Here is a 26,127-nt window from a genome sequence, read left to right on the forward strand (position 1 = left end):
CTTTCTTTCTTTCTTTCTTTCTTTCTTTCTTTCTTTTGACAGAGTTTCACTCTTGTTGCCCAGGCTGGAGTGCAATGGTGCAATCTCGGCTCACTACAACCTCCGCCTCCCGGGTTCAAGTGATTCTCCTGCCTCAGCTTCCTGAGTAGCTGGGATTACAGGCGTCCGCCACCACGCCTGGCTAATTTTTGTATTTTTAAGTAGGGACAGGGTTTCACCATGTTGGTGAATTATTGCTACGAAAGAACCACAAACAATTCTATGATAATATGAAAGAACCACAAACAGGTCTATGATAAAATAAAGAAGAAGAAAGAAGGGTTGTGGCAAACTTCGTGAAGGACTGGGCAATGGAGTTGGATGAAAAGAATAGCCAGGATTGTAACAGACAAAATGGGGCTGATGAGTACTCCATCTGTGGAGACATTTTGAGCAAAGATGCTGAGGTAGAAGAGCACAGGGTAGGTTCTGCAAAGAAGAAATGACAGTCTCGCATGACATGTGTGTGATGTGTATGTGACTAGACAGGCTGGAAGGAACAGGAAGTTGGACTGGAGGCAGAGTGCCAGGTCTTGAGGTCTCACTAAGTAGACCGGACTTCTCAGCATGAGAAAAACACAAGAGTGTGGCCTGAGGAAGTGAGTCAGCCTTATTTCATCAATAGGGCATCAAGCAGCGAGGTCCAAAAACATAGTTAAGGATCCAGTATGTGCAATTGTCAAGTTATCTTAACGATTTTGGACCCAAGATAATTTATAATGTATTATATCTACTTGCCCTTATGCTATTTTAGAAAGCAAAATATTCTGAAATAATTATTGCTTTTTTCTCTTAAAAAAAGGTTGAACTATAATATAAATAATGCTACAAGTTCAGATAACTGTAGCACACTTTTACTCCTGTGCATATCTATTCTATCCCCCAAATTAAGAAGATATTTACATGAAGTTAAAAAAAAAAAACCTAAGAAAATACTTTATGACTTTAATGGCCAACCACTGGCTTATTTGATTTTTTTTTTAAGGGAGCTGCCTTAATTTACTTGCTGCTTAGAGCAAATCACTATTATTTCTTATTAAAATTGACCAAATATAATTTAGCATACTCCAGTTAGTCTACCTTTCTTATCATCAAATAGTATACTATTTACAGATGCTACTACTAATTGATTTTATATTTAAAAATAAACACACTAAACCAAAACACTCGATCTCATTACCTACATTAGAAAATGAAACATGAAGGTTAGATTTATCAGTAAAGGAGACACTCTCATTAGGCTGTGATATTGTGATACAACCAAACATTAGTTTGACCTTAGAAATTACCATGATTATAATAAAAGATGGCACATATTCCTTGTGTAACCAGTGGCTTATTATCTAATAAATAATTTAATCTGATGTGTATATATTCAGACACCACCATGAACAGGCCTTCCATTGTCCATTATGACACTGTGTGCTAGAATGCAATATTCCTTTAAAACCTCCAAAATAAAAGAAGCAAATACCAGCTTGAGGCCAGACAAGAAGCCTGTGAAACATCAGACAGTTTTCATCACAGCTGGCCAGGCCTGGGCAGTTTCAGACAAAGGACTTCCGCCTTTATCTGGCCCTTATTTTGATGTCTCATTCAGCTGAAGATAAAAGGAAAGATGTGCTTTGAAATTTAACCATTAGGGCGGCAAAGAAATCAACATGCAAATGTCACCCATACATGAATTTGAGATGAAGTCTACATTTGTCACTACAAACTTAGAGCTTGTTGGTATTTTTTCCTGCCAAAGCAGTAAGATTTTAAAAAGCAAACAAAAACAACTGTAAATAGATGAGTGCTGAATTTAGTTCAACTGGAATTCTTTAACTACTTAGGCATTTTGTTCACAATAAGCACAGAAAACAAACATATGCATGTTAAGATTACATGGAAAGACTATGAAAAGAGATGAAATAAAAATGAAAAGTGGAGAATGATATTATGATACATTAGGTTTAGGCAATTAACAGAAGGATAGAGAGACTCCACATTGGTGGTTTCAAATATTTTATCAATTTCTATCATGAAAATGAGCTAATTTCTTGGGAAAACTAAAGTACATTTTCAAAGAAGGTTGCAAACCTACATAAGGTGATAATGACCTGAGAGATATGGACCAGGTTATGATTTTTGCTCTACGCATATCTAAAATGAAAATTTACAAACTGTGAAATATTAGTTGGGTTCATTTAAAACATTCAGAGAATTGCAGATGCATCTTTTGTATATGGATTCTCATTCTTGTGGTTCAGAAGTAATTTTCTAAATTTGTGACTTCAAATAGTTTGTGTGAATTTTTCAGAATTTTATGTTTGTTTCTGTATTTTTAACATTAAAAATTCCAAGGAAAATAACTTGTCACTCCCCCCAGCCCTGAACATACAAATCCATAAGAGAATTACAGGGTTGATTAAGAGCCTGGAAAGGATCTGAAGACATTTGTTTTGGAATTGAAGATCTGAAACTGGGAAAGACCAAAATAGTTGTGTTAAAATAATTGGAAAGCTCTTACAAAGAAGAGGAACTTTATATGATCTGTGTAGGTATCTAAGAGAGAATGAGGAATACTATGTTAACTAAAGAGAAGAAATTTTTTAAATAATTTAACAGAGTCAAAAATTGAATTTTACACTTTATAAGTATGGCATCTAGAAGGTCACCATCATGCATTTTTTGGGGGTTATGAACTCTGGAATATAATTGGAGAATATAAAGATAAGTAAGATATAATCTCTGCCTAAAGGTTTAATATTTTTAGGAAGGCAAAGAGGATTCAAGGTATAGTATATGAAATCTACATTTAAAAAAATGAATTTAGACACAGATCTTGTTCGCTTTACACAAATTAACTCAAACATATCATGGGCCTAAATGTAAAATGCAACACTATAAAACTCCTGGAAGATAACTTAGGTGAAAACCTAGACGACTTTGGCTATGGCGATGACATTTTAGATATGACACCAAAGGCAGAATCCATGAAAGAAATAATTGATAAGAGGGACCCCATTAAAATTAAAAACTCCTCCTTTGCAAAAGATAATGTCAAGAGAATGAGAAGACAAGCCACAAACTGGGAGAAAATATTTCAAAAGACATATCTGACAAAGGACTGCTATCCAAGATAGACAAATAACTCTAAAAACCCAACAATAAGAAATAAACTGATGAAAAAATTCGTCAAAAATTTTAACAGATATTTCACCAAAGAAGCTACAGATGACAAAAAGCATACGAAAAGATGCTCTACATCATATGTCGTTAGAAAATGAAAATTAAAACAACAATTTGATACCACTATATACCTATTAACATGATTAACACTGACAGCACTAAATACTTATGAGGATGTGGAGCACCAGGGGCTCTCATTTACTGCTGGTGGGAATGAACATTGTATAGCCATTTTGGCAAACAGTTTGACAGTTTCTTTCTTTTTTTTTTTTTTTAAGACAGGGTCTCACTCTATTGCCTAGGCTGGAGTGCAGTGGCATAATTATGGCTCACTGCAGCCTCGACTTCCTCGGCTCAAGCTATCCTCCCACCACAGCCTCCCAAGCAGTTGTAACTACAGGCATGCGTCACCACAGCAGGCTATTTTTTTTATGTTTATTTTTAGTATAGATGGCATTTCACTATGTTGCCCATGCTAGTCTTAAACTCCTGGGTTCAAATGATCCTCTTGCCTCAGCTTTCCAAAGTGCTGTGATTACAGGCATGAGCTACTGTGCCCTGCCAGTTTGGCGCTTTCTTACAAAACTAAACATACTCTTCCTATATGATCCAGCAAATGTGCTTGTTGGTATTTATTCAAAGGAGTTGACAACTTATGGTCACACAAAAACTTGTGCATGTATGTTTATAGCAGCCTTATTCCTAATTTCCAAAACTTGTAAGCAACCAAAATATCCTTCGGTAAGTAGATAAATAAGCTGTGGATAATTAAATATTATTCAGCACTAAAAAGACATGAGTTATCAAACCATAAGGACATAGAGGAAGCTTAAATATGTATTATTACATGAAGGAAGCAAGTCTAAAAAGGTTACATACTGGATAATTCAGACTATATGACATTCTGGAAAAGAAGAAACTATGGAGACAGTGAAAAGAATAGTGGTTTCCAGAGGTTGGGGGGTGGTGAGGAACAGGTGAAGCAGGAGGATTTGGGGGGCAGTGAAAATACTTGCACAATAATATAATGGTAGATACATTTTACCATACATTTTTCCAAATCCATAGAATGTACAACACCGATAGTGAATCCTAATTTAAACAGTGGACTTTGAGTAATTATGGTATGCCAATTTAGGCTCATCACTTGTAACCAATGTACCACTCTGGTGAAGAATGTTGATAATGGGGATAATATAAGCCGTGCATGTAGGGGACAGTGGTATATGAGAAATCTCTGTACCTTCCTCCTCTCAATCTTGCTGTTAACCTAAAACTGCTCTAAAAAATAAAATCGTCTAAAAAACACAGTATATTATGATTGGAAATTTAGAAGAGCTCAGAGGCGTTTGGGCATTTCCTCTTGAGATGAGTATTTGTTGGAGAGTAAGATGTCCTGGAATACTTACAGAATAGATAATACCTAAATTGAATTTTGAAGAAAAAGTAGGACATAGCCAGAGTTGAAAGAATGTTCTAAGATTGTTTTAGAAGGAACTTAGTTGTTACTTCATGTATTAAGCTAAATAATGTTTAAATCCAATCCATCTGTGAACTAAATGATTTTAAATGTCAATTCAAATTCATGATTTAAAAATTTTGACTTTATACTACATAGAAAAATGAATTCAAAATAAATTCATGACTTAAATGTAAGATTGAAAAGCATAAAACTTGTGGAAGAAATGAAAGGGAAAAGCTTCATACATTGGATTTAGTAATGATATCTTGAATATGACAGCAAAAGCATGGACAACAGAAGGAAACAGATGAACTGGACTACATAAAAATTTTAAACTTCTGTGCATTAAAGGATACAATCAACAGAATTGAAAGGCAACACATAGAATGGGAAAACTATTGGCTAGGCGCAGTGGCTCATGCCTGTAATCCCAGCACTTTGGGAAGCCGAGGTGGGTGGATCTTGAAGTCAGGAGATCGAGACCATCCTGGGTAACAAAGAGAAATCCCATCTCTACTAAAAATACAAAAAATTAGCCGGGCATGGTGGTGGGTGTCTGTAGTCCCAGCTACTCGGGAGGCTGAAGCAGGAGAATGGCATGAACCCAGGAGGCGGAGCTTGCAGTGAGCCGAGATTGTGCTACTGCACTCTAGCCTGGGCAACAGAGTGAGACTCCATCTCAGTTAAAAAAAAAAAAGAATGGGAAAACTATTTACAAATGATACATCTGATAAGGGATTAATATCCAGAACATACAAAGAACCCCTACAAATCAACAACAGCAAATAACTGAATTAATAAATGGACAAAGGATTTGCATAAACACTTCTCCAAAGAAGACATACAAATGGCCAATGTGCACATGAAAAAATGATCAACATCACTAATCACTAAGGAAATGCAAATCAAAACCACAATGGGATATCATCTCACACCCATTAGGATGTCTACTATAAAATAAAACACAAAATAATGAGTGTTGGAGAGGATGCAGAAATATCAGAAATCTTATGACTGTTGGTGGGAATGTAAAATGGTGAAGCCACTATAAAAAACAGAATGGTGGTTCCTCAAATATTAATAATGAAATTACCAATATAATCCAGCAATTCCACTTCTGGGTGTATGCCCAAAAGAATTGAAAGCAAGTACTCAGTATCCAACAACAGATGGATGGATAAACAAAATGTGGGATATACATACAATGGAGTATCATTCAGCCTTCAAAAAGAAGTTAATTCTGACACAAACTATAACATGGATGAACCTTTAGGGGTCTATGCTAAGTGAAAAAAGCCAGTTGCAAAAGGACAGACTCCACTTAAATTAGGTACTTAAAATAGTCAAATTCATAGGGACAGAAAGTAGAATGGTGGTTGCCAGCAAGAGGAGGTAAGAGGGAATTGTCCTATAACAGGCACAGAGTTTCAGTTTTGCAGGATGAAAGTGTTCTGTGGATGAAGAGTGGTCGTGGTAGCCCAACAGTGTGAATGTCCTTAAGGCCAATGTGCACTTAAAAATGGTTAACATGGGCCAGGTGCCATCACTCACACCTGTAATCCCCGTGGATCATGAGGTCAAGAGATTGACACCATCCTGGCCAACATGGTGAAACCCAATCTCTGCTAAAAATACAAAAATTAGCCAGGTGTGGTGGTGCACACCTGTAGTCCCAGCTACTCGGAAGGCTGAGGCAGGAGAACCTTTTGAACTTAAGAAGTGGAGGTTGCAGGAAGCCGAGATTGTGCAACTGCACTCCAGCCTGGTGACAGAGTGAGATTCCATCTCAAAAAAAAAAAAAAAAAAAAAGCCGGGCACGGTGGCTCACGCCTGTAATCCCAGCACTTTGGGAGGCCGAGGCAGGCGGATCACAGGTCAGGAGATCGAGACCACGGTGAAACCCCATCTCTACTAAAAAAAAAAAAAAAAAAAAAAAAAAAAATTAGCCGGGCGCGGTTGCGGGCGCCTGTAGTCCCAGCTATTCGGGAGGCTAAGCCAGGAGAATGGCGGGAACCCGGGAGGCGGAGCTTGCAGTGAGCCGAGATCGCGCCACTGCACTCCAGCCTGGGCGACAAAGCGAGACTCCGTCTCAAAAAAAAAAAAAAAAAAAAAAAAAAAAAAGGGTTAACATGGTAAATTTTATGTTACATGTACTATACCTTAATTTTAAAGGTTTTGAGAAATTGTTTTTAAAATAGCATAAATTAAGATATTTTTATTTGAAATATTTTTAGAAGTTATGTTGTTGTTTTGTTTTACTATTTCAATAGAATAGGTTAGAAAAAAGGTATTGAGAAGTCAGGTATAAGCCCTCCATCGGGTAATCTGCAGCTACAATTAACAATGAGAGGTTTTATATGCCTTTATGTGTTCTTTTCCGCTTAGTTAACTTCCCTAACTACATTGTGGACATGCAATTTATAGTAGCTATTACGTTCATATGTCCTTAAAATTATTTCAAAGTAGATTGGGAGGAAAAGGGGTCATCTTTATGTACATATTCCACCTGAGGCATCAGATTCCAACCAGATAATGTAGAGCAAGCTTGTCCAACCCATAGCCCTCAGGATGCATGGGGTCCAGGGTAGCCCAACACAAATTTGTAAACTTTCTTAAAACGTTATGAGATTTTTTTGCAATATATATATAGTGAGAGAGCTCATCAGCAGCTATTGTTAGTGTTAGTGTATTTTATGTGTGGCCCAAGACAATTCTTCTTCCCATGTGGCCCAGGGAAGCCAAAAGATTGGACACCCCTGAAGGATGTGAAACAGATTCCTACACGTTTTGAGCAGAAGCCAGCAATGGATTGCTCTCTGGGGATCAGCATCTATAGCTAGCTCATGAATCTGTCTCAAGTATATGCTGTATTTTCCAGGGAACATCATCACTTCATTTCATGCTGTGAAATGAATGAGGTTTGGGTGGTCAATCAGTTACATTGAGGTAATGGCCATATTTGAAACAAATCCCAACAGATCAAAAACATATTTTCACAAATTAGATCATTTATATGCCTTGAAAGTTAATTACAAACATGCCTATGGGTGCTATAATAGCAAGTTCATCATCTAAAAAATTGTATTTCTTAAAAAATCTACTCCCATAACACATTTATGTTTTAATGCTAAAAAAAAATCTAGCCAGTAAAGATTTGAAATCACCCATTAAAACAATTGATATAAATGTTCTTTCTAAATTGTAACTTGGGAAAACATCATAGTGTTTACTGTTGCAACATGCTGGCTTGGAAAGGATTTTCCTCCCCACAAAGGTTTGCCAAATAAAATACAAATATCACATGCAATATACCACAAAAAAATGTTGTTCGTCTGAAATTCAAATTTAACTGGATGTCCTGTATTTTTATTTGCTAAATATAGCACTCTCACACAATAGCCAGAAAATGAAGCCTTCACAATTGGAACATTTTACTTACCGCTCCCCAGAAAAACACAGAGGGAGAATTAGTTGTCTCTAACACTTACTACATTTGATTCTAGTTTTCAGGGACTTTGTCTTCAATAGCATCTTGAAAACTACTGAAGTTATTTAGGACCCTGAAATCTTGGATGGGGTCTGTGTTTTTCACCATTGCTCACAAGCACATACCCTAGCAGTTCCTGCAGAGCAGATGCTCAATAAATAGATGTGGATTCAATAATTATATAAAACCAAAGCGCTGGGATTATTAATGTTCATAAATTATATATACTTCAACTTTGTACCTAGTTGATTATTCTGTTCACTTAGTTACTAGTAGACTCAACCACTTAATTGTTAATGTCAGTATTATGCAAGTTCAACCTAAATCTACAAAGGGCTTGGGACAATAGGATAAAAATAAGATTCTACCTCTATCAAAATACGGATGAGTTGGCTAATTGAATTTCATTTTTGTGTAATGTAAAAGTGATATCATTTCCATAAGCCAGGTGACAATGGATATGTGTCTACCTAAAACATGGGGCTTTTCATTATTCATTTTAATAAAGGCAATAAATATAATATTGCAAATACCTGTTTTCATTGACTATTATGATGATTAATAACACAAATAATTTTTATTATAAAAGATTGATGTATTTGATTGAGCACTAAGTGCCAATAACTCTGCTAAGTACTTTGCACAACTTATCTTATTTGTGTATACATTTTTTCTATGTGTATATTTTTCTATGTGTTATAAGAGTATTTTTAAAAATATAACTGTATTAGTCATTTTCATACTGCTGTGAAGAAATCTTCTAGATTGGGTGATTTATAAAGAAAAAGAGGTTTAATGCACTCACAGTTCCACATGGCTGGAGAATCTTCACAATCATGGTGGAAGGAAAAGGAAGAGCAAAGACATGTCTTGCATTGCACAGGCAAGAGAACGTGTGCCGGGGAACTGCCCTTTAGAAAGCCATCAGATCTCATGAGACTTATCTACTATCATGAGAACAGCATGGGAAAAACTACCCCCATGATTCAATTACCTCCCACCAGGTCCCTCCCACAATACATGGGGATTATGGAAGCTACAATTCAAGATGAGATTTGGGTGGGGACACAGCGAAACCATATCAGTGACACAGCTTTAATCCATGCTAGTTTGAAAAACTGAATAAATACATGTGTTTCTTTTCAATGAGTAAAGTAGAAACTCTAAACTTCTTAGTAGTCTGATAGAACACCCTGGGACTACATCATAGCTTTAGATGAAAACAATACTTAATAAGGTCAAAACTCCTTTTTGGGAAATGAATAATTTGCATAAATTTGAATGCTTTGGGATTTGGTAGAAAAATCTAGTATGTCTGACAAAGACAGTAATAAAAAACTACTAGATAGGTTTCAGTTTTCCTGCAATGAAAGCCTTATTATAGTAATCTTGATATACATGAAACTTCAAGCCTAGGACAAGAAGAAAATTAGTTTAGAGAATAGTATCTCTCTTGAAGTTAGTGATGTAAGGAATAAATCTTTAGTTATCTTTTGAGAAGTGCAGTTTTTATTGCTTATTTGCTAGTCACATATTCAACAATGTACTAGTGAAATACTGAATGTAATAGCCAAGGAGAATTTTTAGTCAATGGCTAGCTGATTATAATCAGATGAAATTACACTGTTAATTTTCAAGTCATCTAAGTGGGAAATGGACAGAGGGAACAGTAGACAAATGATATCAAGCATTGAGATATCCTGGACAAATAATAATTGTATTTTGGTGCATAATGTAAAGTCTAGTTTGCCAACTTAAATAGTGAAAAATATCTCATTGAATAAGTATGATGTCTTAGGACTTATACAATTTATTTCAATGGAAGCCATTCTCAAGGCCTTGGGAGACCACCCCTCACACCAGTGTGCCCTGGACATGGGATGTGAAGTTAAAGAAGATTATTTTGGAGCTTTAAGATTTAATGACTGCCTGGCTGGATTTTGAACTTGGCTGGGGCCTGTAGCTTCTTTCTTTTGGCCAATTTCTCCTTTTGGGAATGAAAATAATTACCCAATACTTAACTCCTTGCATCCTTGGACATAACTAACTTGTTTTATATTTTACAGGCTTGTAGGTAGAAGGAACTTGCCTTATCTCAGATGACACTTTGGACTCTGGACTTTTGAGTTAATGCTAGGAGGAGTTAAAACTTTGGGGGACTATTGGGAAGGCATGATTGTATTTTGAAATGTGAGAAAGACATGAGATTCGGGAGGGGTGGGGGTGGAATAATAGAGTTTGGGTATTTTTCACCTCCCAAATCTCATGTTGAATGGTAATCCCCATGTTGGAGGAGAGGCCTTGTGGGAGGTGGTTAGGATCATAGGGCTGGATTCTCATAAACGGTTTAGCAGCATCCCTTTGGTGCTGTTCTCATGATAGTGAGTTCTCAGGAGATCTTGTTGTTTAAACGTGTGTGGCACCTCCCCTCTCTCTCTTGCTCTTGCTCTTGCTCCTGCCATGTGAGATCCTTACTCCTCCTTTGCCTTTCACCATGATTTGAATTTTCCTGAGGCCTCCCCAGAAGCAGAAGCCACGATGCTTCCTGTAGAGCCTGAAGAGCCATGATTCAACTGAACCTCTTTTCTTTATAAATTATACAGTCTCAGGTATTTCTTTATAGGAATGCAAGAACAGACTAATACAACTGCTGATTAGACTTCAGGTGAGCAAGCAGTCAACTTCTGTGTTATGAAGCTAAGCAACTAGCATTCATTTAATTCACAATTTTACCCTTACATCTAATCAAAATCCTTTTAATTCTGTCTCTTTGATATGTACTAAATCTGCATTTTTTTTTCTTTACTAGTGCACTAGTAGCACTGTAGTTTAAGCCACCATGATTTAAACACAGATAGAGATGGGGCTCTCTTATGAATCTCCTTGTTTTCCATTTTTGTTGTCTTTGGCCCATTCTAAATAATGCATCCACAGTAACCTTTAAAACTGAGACTCAGACCATTTCATTTTTCTGTTTGAAGATGTTCAAAGGTTTTATTGTACTAAAAAAAAAAGGTCTTACATTGGCCTAAAAAGTTTGAATGGCCTGTCTCCAGCTTGCCTTTCTAATCTGTACCACTCCATTTCCTCACTCCTCCCCCAGTAATCTCTGTCTCTGTTCTCACTGCTTTCTTGCCCAGACAGATCAAATATTTTCATTCTAAGTGAATCCTCGCTTGTTGCTTCATTTCTTTGAACTCTGAATGCTAAAGTCCAAGATCTTATAGGTAGCTCGTTTTTACCCTCCTTTGAAAAGTTGTCTCTTATTTTATCTTTAGCTGGCCTTACTCATTTGGTCTCTATTGAATTATTTTATTTGTGTCATTTATAGTTTTACACAATCTGTGGTTGTCTTATTTGTTGCTGACTTGATGTTTGGTTTCCTCACATAAAATATAAATTTCACAAAGGAAGAGGCATTGTCTACTCTATTTGTTGACATTTTCCCAGCAGTCGGCAGAGTCTGCACATAAACAGATGACCGATGCTGTATTAGTCAGGGTTCTCCAGAGGGACAGAACTCTTAGGCAATTCAGAGATCTTCCCAGCAGCCCCACTCATCACAGGCCTGGAGGCCTAGGAGGGAAGAATGGTTTCTTGGGCCAGGCCCAGGTCCCACTGCTCTGCACAGCCCCAGGACACTGCTCCTTGCATCCCAGCTGCTCCAGCTCCAGCTCCAGCCCTGGCTCAAAGGGCCCAAAGTACAGCTCAGGTCACTGCATATATATTATCTCCTGAATACATGTTTATTAGGGATAATTGGCTCACCACACAATTACAAGGCAAAGTCCCATGATAGACCATCTGCAAGCTGGGGAAGAAAGCTGGTAGTGGCACAGTCTGAGTCTGAAAGCCTCAAGTCAAGAAAGCTGACAGTGCAGCCTTCAGCCTGTGACTGAAGGGTCGAGAGCCCCCAGCAAGCCACTGATGCAAGTCCCAGAGTCCAAAGGTCAAAGGACCTGGATTCTGGTGTCCAAGGGCAGGAGGAATGGACGGAAGCACCCAGCATGGGAGAAAGAAGGAAGTCAGAAGACTCAGCAAGCAAAGCTATCCCACCTTCTTCTGCCTACTTTGTTCTAGCTGTGCTGGCAGCCAATTGGATGGTGGCCACCCACATTGAGGGTGGATCTTCCTCTCCCAGTCCACTAACTCACATATCAATGGCAACACCCTCACGGACATATTCAGAAGTAATACTTTACCAGCTATCTAGACATTCTTCAATCCAATCAAGATAAAACCTAATATTAATCATCACAAATACATATTTTTTAAAGAATTGTTGAATGACTATTATTCTTTTTGATTTTTCCTGTATCAATAAGAAATCAGTTCAATTCTGATTACTGATAAGCAGATAAAAGTTATATTTTATTGAATCTCCTTGATTAAGACTTCAGAATCCTACCTCTCAGAATTATTTGAAACTATAAAGATTACCTTGTCTAAACACATTGAGATCTCTCTTATAATTCCTTTTTTAAAGAGTACATGCTTAGTCTCATGAAGCATAGCATGCCAATCTATTGTGTAATAAACACTCAATAATTATAGAATTAACACCAATGACACTTCCTTTTATCATCATTTAGGCACAGTGTTTGGACCAGCCCAGGAGCCCTCACTCACAAGCACTTCTATCGGACTTAGCTGATCCCTCAGAAGACCCTGGACACCACAAAGGGTCATCAGCACAATCTTGATGGATGTCTAAGAAGTAAAGGTTGATTTTTGCCTAATGACAATAAAGTCATGCCTAAGTTAAATATCTGTACATTAAATATATATTAAATATGTATTAAATACATAATATATTAAATATTAAATTAAATATTAAAATTCATGTATATTCTGAGCTTTACTGTGTTTTTCATGAAGACACTGTTAAAGACTAGAGCCTGATATGTTAAAAAAATGAGTGCGTAATCTTATTATAAGAATCATAATATGGTCCCTTTCCTTCACCCTGCTATATATAACAATCTGTTATACAATCTCCAATATTCTCCTAATAAAGCCTCTTCAAATCATCACTTTGAGAAACATTACCCTCACTTAGCAATTTTTCTTTTTTTTCTTTGAGATGCAGTCTGTCGCCCAGGCTGGAATGCAGTGGTGCGATCACAGCTCACTGCAATCTCCGCCTCCCAGGTTCAAGCGATTCTCCTGTCTCAGCCTCACGAGTAGCTGGGACTACAAGTGCACGCCACCAAGCCCGGCTAATTTTTGTATTTTTAAGAGACAGGGTTTCACCATATTGGTCAGACTGGTCTTGAACTCCTGACCTCAGGTGATCCGCCTGCCTCAGCCTCCCAAAACGCTGGGATTACAGGCATGAGCCACCATGCCCGGCCCTAACTTAGCAATGTTTGAAGAAATCTCAGCAGCCTTAATTCAACTCTATGTAAATTTTTTTGTACGTGTGAAAAAGCTACCAAATGATTCTTTTGGAGATGAGGAATTGACAACGAGCTTAGGAAAAAGTCAGTTTTTGTTGTTGTTGTTTTTAATCAGGAGACTTCCTAAATTGTGATGCTGACATTCATGGCCACTTATTGTCTGGTTCTAATTCAAATCCAATGTCCAGATTCTACCCATTAAAGAAGGCAATAACTGGATATAACTTCATTAATATCAAGTTCCAGCATCTGTGGGCTCTGGTTATATGGGAAAAGACTGTCTACCATTTTGCTATGAATTCTAATAACCTATACCCAATATATAGTCATGGGGTAACCCCATTATAAAGCTTCTAGCTACAAAACCAAGAGAAAGCTTGTCAAAATAAATCTTAACTTCTCACCACGGTAGAAGACCTACTACGGGGTATTAACAGTCAGAACTGCCAATCACTGCCTGGTCTAAATGTTTGTATTAAAAATTCCAACTCTGGTGGCATGAACTTTGGATAAAATCATCATAAGCTGTGTGAGTCCAAAAAATATAAACCCAGAATGAAATATATTTGGGGCTAGAATGACGTTACTAATGTCTGAGATGGGTCTCCCCCTCCCCCTTTGAAATGTGATGCTTTTATTAGATTATTTCTACTGCCAAAAGACACAGCTACTGTCTGGCTACATTTTCTGGTTTTCTCTTGAATTAAAACAAATAAATAAAAGAAAAATGTCTACATCTTTTAAACAAAGCAAATGGGAATATTTTTATTATTTTTTTCTTCCTGCCAACTGAACAAGTTCTATACATTTAGATAGGCCTCTGGGTCACATAATATGATATGTACTTGTATGTGCACACAGAATGTATAAGATAAAATGGGCTTTTTAAAATAAGCAAGTATTGCCTAAGGATATATAGACGAATGGAAAACAGCACTTCGCTATATTACAAGGGTTAGCATCGTGCTGGAATTGACTGGGAGCTGCATAATTTTCAACTCTGCTATCTACAGGCTCCTGTTCCACCTCTGTGAGTTTTTGCTTCATCATTAACTTTCTGATCCTTGATAAGACAAAACTTATGTTATTGTTTCTCAGAATACAATCAGAATTTAGATAACATTGCTCATTCTCCTCATTTTACAGATAAGGAAAGTGAAGCTTCCAGAAATTAAATCATCATCACATACATAAAGTCATATAACTAATTACAACTAATTAGTGGCCAACCACATGCTGGGAACCTCCATATTTACATATTCAGCAGTATGTGCCAGAGGCATCCTCAGCACTTTACTGACCTAACTGCAGGGTCCTTGGAGGTCATCCTTGTTTTCCATTTAAATAAAACTAGGGGGAAAGACATTTTCCATGCAGGGGCAAATCTCCTCTCAACAATTAAGATTCTTAGGGAAAGCAGAGGAGTGGGGAACGGGTGGTCCTTACATTTTTGCCTATTGCCTCTGAGTTTGCCTTTGCTAATTTCCTGAAATTTATTGAAATTTGCCTTTTATATCAGTCCCATTCTCTTTACTCTGCATCAGTTCCTACATACTGTTTATGTAGGAGCATTATTTTTGATGTATCTTTTTTTAGATTTGTATAAAAATGACGCATTTGGGGTTTGCCATGTGCCAAGTACTCTAATAGGCACTTAATGTAAGTTTTGTCTTTCAAATCTGTCTTTGTAGATGCGGTGACTCACACCCGTAATCTTAGCACTTTGGGAGGCCGAGGCAGGAAGATTGCTTCAGCCTAGGAGTTCAAGACTAGCCTGGGTGACATGGTGGGACCCCATCTCTACATACAATAGAAAAATTAGCCAGACATGGTGGCACACACCTGTAACCTCAGCTACTCCTGGGCTGGGAGGATCGCTTGAGTCTGGGAGTTCGAGATTACAGTGAGCTATGATATCAACACTGCACTCCTTTCTGGGCAATAGAATAAGACACTGTCTCTAAAAAAATAAAATATGTCTATGTGATTAGGTGACTGCTCTGACAACAGAGCTGAAAAATAAACCTGTGCCTAATCAATTCCAAAATCTGTTCTCTTTCCACTAAGCGATGTTGCTGCCTGCATGCTATTGTTTTTATGGAGTGGGGTTCTTCATAAAACAGAATTATATCATTAGCCCATCTCTGCAAGGCATGATCTCTTCACTGTGGGATGTATCAGAGTTCACTGGCATTAATCTCCATCCCTCTTACGGCCAAGCAGAACTGTCTGCTCAGATTCAAGATACATTCTGTGCCCTAGAATAAATTCCTTTCCCTGAGGAAAGTGAACTACTTTCTAAAGAGATAAATGAATTCAGGTTGTGGTTTTATTGGCATAGCTTTTTAGAGGTTTTTGTTTTTGTTTGGTTTGGTTTGGTTTGGTTACCTGCATTATACCATGTATCCCCAAAGACATTTCTAAGCACTTAGTTACCTTACAAATAAGGCTGATTTTAATGGGAACGGTCATGTTGAACTTAGAATTGCCTGGAATAAGGAAGGGTTTGTAGTTTATTCAATTTCCCATCTCATCTCAGGTCTTCCATGTGAGGATAATGTTTGAATACCATTTGCTATGGGTGGAACCAGCACTAATGGTAGATTCCATTATGGCTAGACACATGCACGCTAACATAGGTTTGATTTGAGTCAGACCACAGAGCAAAACCTAAAGCAATGATCGTCTGCCAACCCTCAACCCACTGAGGGATTTGCTGGCTGACTAACACTGTCCTGCTATGGTCTGGGAGAGAATGGGACTAACCATTTCCAATAATCCACTTCACAGACCAAAACCTTTCAGTAGATTTTCTCTCTCTTTTCTCTTTTTCTTTCTTTCTTTTCTTTTCTTTCTTTCTTTCCTTCTTTCTTTCTTTCTTTCTTCTTTCTTTCTTTTCTTTTTCTCTTTCTTTCTCTTTTTTCTTTCTCTTCTTTCTTCTTTCTTTTTCTTTCTTTCTCTTTCTTTTCTTTCTTTTTTCTTTCTTCTTTCTCTCTCTCTCCTTTCTTTTTCTCTATCTTTCTTTCTTGCTTGCATTCTCCTTCCTTCCTTCCTTCCTTTTCTCCTTCCCTCTTTTTCTTCCTTTTCCTCTTTGGCTCTTTCTTTCTCACCCTTTTTTTTTTTCTCTCCCTCTCTCCCTCACCCCTCCCTTCCTGTCTCTCTCACACACAGGCACACGAGAACTCAGACTTACTACAATATTTAGTATATTCTAGTTGGCTTAAAGCACTTATGAATTACGTGTTTATTTTGTCTTCTTGACTGATATTTCCTCATGTCTGAGTATTGTGCCTCTAGGAAGGAAAACTTATATTTTTTAAAGGAGAGCTTTTCTCTAAATCTTGCCAAAAATAAAGTGGCTTGAAAGAAAATCACATAGACCTCTTCCTTCAGAAAACAGAATAATATTTGAAGACTTTTATTTGTAAGGATTCCTATTTTTAAGCAAGATCTTTGAGGAAGCAGCAAGACCTGAATTTGAATAAGATCAGAGAAGGCAGATTCAAATGATAGTGCCTAGTGTGTGTGCAGTAATGGTGAATCCTTCTGTATTTACTTCTGGCCTTACAGGTATAATTATTCCATCAGTCTTTCTCCATAATTTTCTCATATCCACTGTAATTTGAAATATGAATTACAAATAATCATTCTGAACAGAGATGTCTGCTTACAGGCATGTCTTCTGTGCCCCTTCATTTTCTGTCTGCCATGTTCAACTACTGACAGGTGCAACGTGTACAAAGTGTACCACACTGACTTCCATGCCTCCCAGTCACAGTATGCAAGAGTCACCAATCTAGCATGCCCATCACTGCCTTGGATTTGTTCCTGGAGACATGGTCAACTCTCTTCATCTCCTGATCCTTGTCTGAATGCTTTCCTCCCTGCCAAAATAATTCACTCCATCCTTCCTCGTGCATATCTTAATTCTAGTTTATCACTGTGGTAGAATTATTTGCTTATAGGTCTCTGTGCTTTACTAAGTGTAACTTGAGATGAGAAAATGTCATCTTTACATTATCCTCCACCAACCAGCTCAGTGCCTGACAGTGGGAACGTGCTCAAAGAATATGTGTGATTTGCTCACTAAATTCCATGATCTTAAACTTGTCTTGCATTAAATAATCTTTGACTGTCAGGTCCAAACACAAAGCCCATAGTCATTTTTTATAGACATTTGCAGAAAGGATTTCTCCTCTTCTAAATTAAAACCCACCTTAAATTATAAAAATGTTTGTATAAAACTCTGCATCTCTCATACAAGTATTTGCAGAGCACAGAACTTTGCAAATAGTGAGCATTGGATAAATGGAAAACTACGAGGGTACTTGTTCTAGGTTATTTGCCTTCTGGCAAATGATAATTAGGACTGAATATGTGGCACACATTGTTCTAAGAATTTTGAAGTATTAACTCATTTAATCCTCACAACTTTAAGAAAATTTGAGAATTTTTTTCTACGAAAATATTTTCTATGAGAAAAAATTCTCGTAGTTGTGAAGATTAAATGAGTTAGTACTTAACAGATGAGGAAACAGAGAAAATACATTACCCAGGATTGTGCAAGGTGCTACTAGAATTTCCAGAGACTGTGAGTTTAACCACAACTCTCAGAAACATTGGTCAACAGAATATCACACGTAAGTCAAAATGCTGCAAGAAAGAGTTCTATTTAGGAGGCTGAATGGGAGAAGATAAGCCAGGAAACACGGCAGTAATTTTATGTTAAATCACATCTTACACGACCACAGTTCAAATGTCAATTAAATGCTTCTTCTCATGCTTTTAGCTCTTTCAGTGAGACCTGGTTTACTCACATTTGCTCACCCTTCAATAAAATGTGTATGTTCAGCACATCTTGCTATTGGTAAGTTTGCTTTTCTGAATAAAAATGTATTTTGGGGGCTGGGAGTGGTGGCTCACGCTTATAATCCCAACACTTTGGGAGGCTGAGGAGGGCGGATCGCCTGAGGTCAGGAGATAGAGACCAGCCTGGCTAACATGGTGATACCCTGTCTCTACTAAAAATACAAAAAAAAAAAACCAACCAAACAAAAAATAGCCAATCGTGGTGGCACTGCCAGCTACTTGGAGGCTGAGGCAGGAGAACTGCTTGAACCAGGGAGGCAGAGGTTGCAGTGAGCCAAGACCGCACCACTGCACTCCAGCCTGGGCGGCAAAGCGAAACTCCATCTAAAAAAAAAGAAAAAGATGTATTTCTGGTGAAAACTTACTTGTTTTTCACTCTCTTGAAAATAAGGTGAAAATTGATTAAATTGGATTGTGTGTCATCATACAAATAAACATGTTATGGAATAAAATATTTGATTCTTATTTGAAAGCTTTTCAAGAATTATTAAAAATAAATTTACCTATATGTAGCTAGTACACCATTTTATTTACAACTACTTTTTATCTACTTATCTAAGCACATCTGGCAGTGTTCCTACTTGGTAACACTCTCAGCTGCTTGTTCCTATTATATTCCTAAAAGTAATAAAAAGTCATACTTTGGAAATAGCTTATGATTCAGATTCCCAGAGTTACTTCTTCTCTAATTAACCCCACACTTGGGTAATTTTACCTAATTCATTTTCAGAATTTTGTCTGTTTCACTGTTTAGTTATTTTTCGAAAATTATTAAATCCAGAGGAAACTATTTTCAGAAGTTTAGAAGTAGGCTGTTAAGAGAGCACAGACTTCTAAGTAATCATAAATATAAGTGAAATATTGTTGCAGTCTGTCATCTATGAGCACTTTGGAAAATGTTAGTTTTTCTTTTACATTAACATTTTTGTTAGATTAGACATTGTGGGTTGAACTTGATTCCAGGCAATGGGACTATTAAATGGCATGGGAAATAAATCTCTTAAAAGGATCAGAAGTTTGGGTCCTGAAAATGTTAGTATCATGAATTGAATACTTACGATTACCTTGAACTATATATAGGATAGATATTTTCTCCTTGATGACAATAACTATTGGTTTTTACTTGTATCTTTTACTTCTAATTGCTTTTAGCAATTGTTCTATAGAACAATCACAGCAAGAAAAATATTTCATCGTTAGCAGATGAATGCCTTTTTAATATGAAAGTTTTCTGAAGCTCTTCAGAAGAGATCTGTATCTTTCTATTTTAACAGAAAATCTATCTTTAAGCATAGGAATAGTAAATTGTGAGTAAACAGATATGCATGTTTTATCGACATTCTCTACCTTTTTTGATAATGAAGAAGAATACAATTCATTGGGATAAATTTTCCTATTTCCTTTATGCCTGATTACAGTCAAAAATTTCTGCTTCAAGCTTTAACCGTGTCATTTAATAGAGAATACAATGAGCCTCATGTTCAATGTCGAGTGCAGAACATCTAGAAAATCAGTTTAAAAATTTAGCAAAGACTGATTGCTGGAACGTCAATACTTCCCAAAGCAGTCAGGAAAAACCCCAATCTGCGTCAGACCCTAATATTTATTAGAACATGACACGAATGTGGTCATTTTCGCTTGTTTACAGTTGAAATGCAGTTTACTGAAATTTGAAATTACTACATTTTTCTTACCTGGCTAGGTATAAAGGTTAAAGGGAAAATAGAACCTGAAAATAAAAAGCAAGAGGAACATGGAGAAAACAAATTAAAAGCAAAAGTATGTAAGCAACACATTAAATCTGCCTGTCTCTGAATTCTCTTATTAAGTAGCGAATTTTTTGTTCTCTAGATTCAAGAGGATGCTTAGATGATGCAAATAAGATCTGCTCGGTAGAACCAAATGAAAAACAAACAAAATAATGTAACTACTCAGCTCACATATCAACTGTCAGGGACTCTGGGACTATATCAACCTAGTAGGAGAGGGAATCTCTGTTTCTTAAATCTACGTAGATTCAATAAAGTGCCTTTTCACTCTGGAAATATGTGGAAAGCAAAACTTACCATTCTCAAATGAATAGAAGAATTGATGGAGGGATGGATTAGCTCCTAGATTGATGTATCTTAGGCGGTAGAAGAATTGATTCATTGATGCATTAGCCCCTAGAAAGAGGTTTAAGATGACACTGTGCCTTCATCAATACTGTAATATGGTCATCTGAAAGCTAATGTGATTTAGGCTTTACTAGAAGAATATTATTCAGAGGTAAGAAAAGTAATTGCTTGTATCTATTCTGTGTTGGTTAAGTCACACCAAGACTTTGTTTCAAAACTACTTCTATCAGATAGAAGAATAAACTCAGAGAGAGAGAGAGAGGGAGAGAGAGAGAGAGCGCAACCACTTAGTTCCCTGCGTATGAGACGACAGTGATATGTAGCTGAGAGAGCCAAACGGAAGCAAAGACATAAACGTATAAGCAGAGTATGGACATGCTACCACATAAAAGAGATTTTAGGTTTATTTCTTTCTGTTTTTTGTTTATTGTTTGTTTGCTTTGAGACAGGGCCTCACTGTCACCAAGGTTAGAGTGCAGTGGCATGATCATAGCTCACTGCAGCGTCCATCTCTTGGGCTCAAGCAATCCTCCTGCCTCAGCCTGCCGAGTAGCTGGGACTACAGGTGTGCACCACCATGCCCAGCTAATTATTATTATTTTATTTTTTAGTAGAGATAAGGTCTCGCTATATAGCCAAGGCTGGCCTTGAACTCTTGAGCTCAAGTGATCCTCCTGCCTCGGCCTCCCAAAGTACTGACATGACAGGCATGAGTCACTGTGCCCAGCCATAGATTTATTTCTTACCCATCATTAAACTAATGCAGAAAATTTGTCACCTGAATAAGTACATTTTAATTTAACAGAAAATTTTTCTAATAGATGGAATGGGGGCTTCTAGGAGTAAAAGAAAAAAATTTTACAGTTGTTATTCAAGCACTGCTTAGAATGTAAAATGATGTTTATGTTATCATGAGGACTTAAAGACTGGATAGAAAGTTGAGGCAATAATAAAAACAACAATAATAAAAATAGCCATCGTTCACTAAGAACATTTTTATTACCTATTGGATGCAATGTTCAATATTTGAATAATGGGTACATTAGAAATCCAATCCCCACCGGTATGCAATATCCCCATGTAAGAAACATGCACATGTACCCTCTGAATCTAAAATAAAACGAATCCGCTTTTTACCAAAAAAAAAAAAAAAAAAATAGGTTTTGAAAATGTGAAAAAAAAAAACACACATATTTTGTGTTAGATCTTGTGGTAACTATACATCATTGCCAACCCTCAGAAGAATTTCAAAAAGTTTGTGTCACTCATCCTGTCTCATAGATGAGAATATAGAAGGTCCAGAGCCCTGCATGGCTTCCCAGTCCGTTGCAAAATAGTGCACAGGGACAGAACCGCTATCCAAATCTAAATCTCTATGCCTGCAACTTTTCCATTTTTACCCTCGATGGTCTTTGATACTGACAAAATCTGACCTGTAAACAGTCTTTTTTTTCCACCAACATGTCAGAAATGCTGTATCCTCTCAGCAAGGCTCAACATGACTGTTTAAGCTCTGGGAAGATTGTGGTAGACCTATTCCACGTTGCAGCTCACCATGTCTGTTCCTCAGTCCAGCCTCTGTTTTTCTCATATTGGCTTTTTCTGTTTTTCTTTTTTTTTTTTTTCCCCAGTCTCGCTCTGTTGCCCAGGCTGGAGTGCAATGGCCTGATCTCGGCTCACTGCAACCTCCACCTCCCGGGTTCAAGTAATTCTCCTGCCTCAGCCTCCCAGGGACTACAGGTGCGTGCCGGATAATTTTTGTGTTTTTAGTAGAGTCAGGGTTTCGCTATGTTGGCCAGGCTGGTCTCAAACTCCTGGCCTCAGGTGATCCTCTCACCTCAGCCTCCCAAAGGGCTGGGATTACTGGCGTGAGCCACCATGCCAGGCCCATATTGGCTTTTTATTTCAAGCCCATCCACACTTTGGTGCTTTGGCTTATCTAAGCTTCTAAACAATTGCTTTATTTTCACATCAGAAATTGTTTCCTTTTTCTATGTTAGTATAATTGACTGACTGTTAATAGGGTTTATTTTTCCTCCTTGACTTTGAGATAATCTTTTTGGTAGCACCCGCTCTGGGAAGGGTCATGTATTTTTGGGACCAGCCCCTCTTCTGACTCAAATCCTGAAAAATTGTGGACTGCCAAAAATATTTATATCTCTTTGGAATTTCTATAGTTATGAATAGAACAAAGCAGCAAATCATGTAGTCTTTTGTACACCATTTCTAGCTTTCTCTTATTTCCTGTGTATATGTCATCTCCTTAATAAAAATACAAATTATTTAGAGGAAAAAAAATTATTTGTAGGCTCATTTATTATTCAAAGATTGGGCTTACAATGGAACTTACTTTAAAAATAGTCTTTTGTATTTTTAGTAGAGATGTGGTTTTACCATATTAGCCAGGCTGGTCTCGAACTCCTGACCTCATGATCCCCCTGCCTTGGCCTCCCAAGTAGTCCCAGCTACTCCGGAGGCTGGGGCAGGAGAATTGCTTGAACCCGGGAGGCAGAGGTTGCAGTGACCTGAGATCGCGCCACTGCACTCCGGCCTGGGCGACAGAGCGAGACTGTCTCAAAAATAAATAAATAAATAAATAAATAAATAAATAAATAAATAATAAAAAAAGTCTTTTGACCTGTCTCTTTCAATTTCATCAGGGTTTATATTTGATGCAAATAACATTCTATGTTTATCACATCAATCTACGTTTTTATGGAAATACTTTCAGCTGAACTTGGTTTTCTCCCAAGAAAATCCAATATAGATTGACATTTATGTGGTTGATTGTATTAGGATAAGTGACTAGTTCTATATTTTCTTATAATGAAAAATGAATTTATCTGTAAGCAAGAGCCTTCTTAAGTCTTTGTTACCAAGCAAATACACAGAATTGAAAATGGCACAAAACAAAAATCACCAAGCACATAAGACTGGGAAAAATGAAAATAACAAACACAAATGATTGAGAATTCACTATGTGCTAGATCCTAATGACCCACTGCATGTATCTTTAAGGATCAGCTTTCCAGAACATCTGTGCCAGTGTTTAGTCAATACCCATTAATCTATGATGTTTAACATTGAGAAAAAGCCTCCAACTTTTAGGAAGATTTCTGGTTACAGTATTACATAACTTTTTCTACAGAATGAAATCAAACTACAACTTTATTTTTATGGATTCTTGCTTTCTTCCCTCTTCTAGTCTATTAAGATGCTTAGAAAAGTACAAATGGTCCATTTGCACACATGTACGGATATACCACAAGGAATAAAACTAAATATATATTTATGTCCTGATGTGTTTTTCTCATACCCTAGGATTGGTAGAAGTGATGCCAACCTTTCTGAAATGTTGCTTCATTTTGGATACAAGGCATTCTTATTAATATTGGAGGGATGTGTCTTTGTCACTTGAGCACAGCATCCACAGCTCATGCAGGCTTAAAATGGATGTGGAAAAAACCACGACATTGAGAGTGATCCCAAATTCGCCCTTGACTTCAGATCACTTACATGCTCTTCAACTAGAAATATTGCTGAAAGCTTGCCAAATACGAAAAGCCCGTGGCTTTCACCATTTTGCAAGCAAAGGAAACAGCATTTGAACCTCCTTTGAAAACTTTTTTTTTTTCACATTAAGAGGCGCCACACGAACAGAACGTGCCATAAATAATGTGTGCTAACATTTTCCAAAAAACTGGACATCAATTAATGCTAATTTATGAGGAAACTTCTTTGGAAGAGCATAGTCCAGACTCATAACTACTGAAAAGACTCATTAATATAAACGTTAAGGGAGTTTTTTCAAAGGGAGGAATTAAGGTAAATGCATATCATTACGGTGAAAGCTCATAATTTATTGAAAATTCAATGGAAAGGAAACTTTATGCTGTGTGTTTCCAAAGTAATGTTTTGACACATTAATCAAGGAAATAAAATAAGGATGAGAATGTGATCTCAAGAGAGATGGTCAGTGAAAATTTAGCTTAGTGATAGCTAATGTTTATTAAATGTGCCAGGCATTATAAACACTATCTTGTTTATTTTTGTCTACCAATGCTATAGAGTAGATTTTCTTATTATTTCCACGTTTCAATGGAGAAAAGAGAAAATCAAGCAATCTATGTTATTTGCTGTCGTTCACAAAACTAAAAAGTGGTGAAACTCAGATTCAGAATCACCTTTCTTAACCACACGTGGCACGGGATGATACTGCCTCTAACAACTGTCAGACAGGCATATGGACGACTCTGGGTGAGTTCATGCAATGGCTTATTCTACAGACTCCCTAATAATAAAAACAAATCATTTTAATCCGTAAGTTCCACTATACATTAAATATACAAATTAATTATTTGACCAATTTTAAGTTTGAGGAAATTCATGATTCCTACTTTTAGGTCTTAAACATGGTAAAAAAAAAAAAAAAAGTCATTAGTAGATCCTCACCTTTTGTAAATCTCTCTAACATTTTGTGAGGCCCGGATAATATTCACACATTGGCTGGAAAATGAAATTTCTGTTTCTTGAGATACTTGTCTTATGGAAAATCTTTACTTAAATGAAAGCAGGGGATGGACAAGTTATCTTTTTTTTTAGGGGTAGATAAATCTCTGTGTGTGTGTGTGTGTGTGTGCATGTGCACGCGCTTATGGAAGTGTATTTTGGCAGAGGAAATATGGTACGCAGACAAGGGCGAGGGAAAGCAAGAAGAATATTTCTCCCAGAATCTGAGATTGGTTATCTTTTGTCTATTCTATCTCTAGTAGATGTATTTGACTTTAACATAAATGTTTTCCCTCCAACCTGTCATAGGCCCTGTAATTGAACAGAGGATTCTAGCAGGATATTGAAACTCATCATCTCAGTGCATGATGAGATGGATCCATCCTTCTAGAGCAATGCTTTTCAAACTTGAACATGCTTCTGGATCATCTGGAGAGCCTGTTAAAGCAAAGACTACCAAGCCTCATTCCCAGTTTCCATTTCAGTAGGTCTCCAGGGGAGCCTGTCAGTTTGCATTTCTAAGAAGTTCCCAAGTGATGATAGTGATGGTGGTCTGGGGACCCCACTTTGGAGAACCACTGACGTGGAGAGGCCCACTATCAATGAAATGTACATATAGGCTCATACCATACTTTAGTGGTAACAACTGGTTTTCAGTAAAATAAATGGTGCTGTTTGTCGTGAGAAAAACTAGATCATTTTATGTAGTTTCTAAACGATCTGGAAATAATAGTGGCATTCAATTCTCAGAAATAAAAAATTAATATTGGGCAGGGTGCGGTGGCTCAAGCCTGTAAACCCAGCATTTTGGGAAGCTGAGGCAGGTTGCTTGAGCCCAGAAGTTCAAGACCAGCCTGGGTAACATGGTGAAACTGTCTCTTCAAAAATATATAAAATTTAGCCGGGCATGTTGGCGTGCACCTGTAGTTCCAGCTATACCAGAGGCCGAGGGAGTGAGTGGGGAGAATCACCTGAGCCTGGGGAGGTTGAAGCTCCAGTGAGCCATGATCATGCCACTACATTACAGCCTGGGTGACAGAGTGAGACCCTGTCTCAAAAAAGTAATAATAA

The 26,127-nt window shown here is 37.3% G+C and overlaps 2 long non-coding RNA genes across 2 annotated transcripts in view; one reads left to right on the top strand and one right to left on the bottom strand.

The window, feature by feature from the left end:
- Positions 1 to 14,183, top strand: part of LOC135967891 (uncharacterized) — a 299,989-nt gene extending 285,806 nt beyond the window's left edge. Inside the window, exon 5 of the long non-coding RNA XR_010582190.2 lies at positions 12,755 to 14,183. This is a non-coding gene — a long non-coding RNA (uncharacterized lncRNA). The remainder of the gene's footprint in view (positions 1 to 12,754) is intronic.
- Positions 1 to 26,127, bottom strand: part of LOC135967892 (uncharacterized) — a 614,855-nt gene that overhangs the window by 23,927 nt on the left and 564,801 nt on the right. The gene's annotated exons all lie outside the window — the stretch shown is intronic.

This window comes from Macaca fascicularis, chromosome 16 (genome assembly GCF_037993035.2).
Source record: "Macaca fascicularis isolate 582-1 chromosome 16, T2T-MFA8v1.1".
Taxonomy (NCBI): Eukaryota; Metazoa; Chordata; class Mammalia; order Primates; family Cercopithecidae; genus Macaca; species Macaca fascicularis.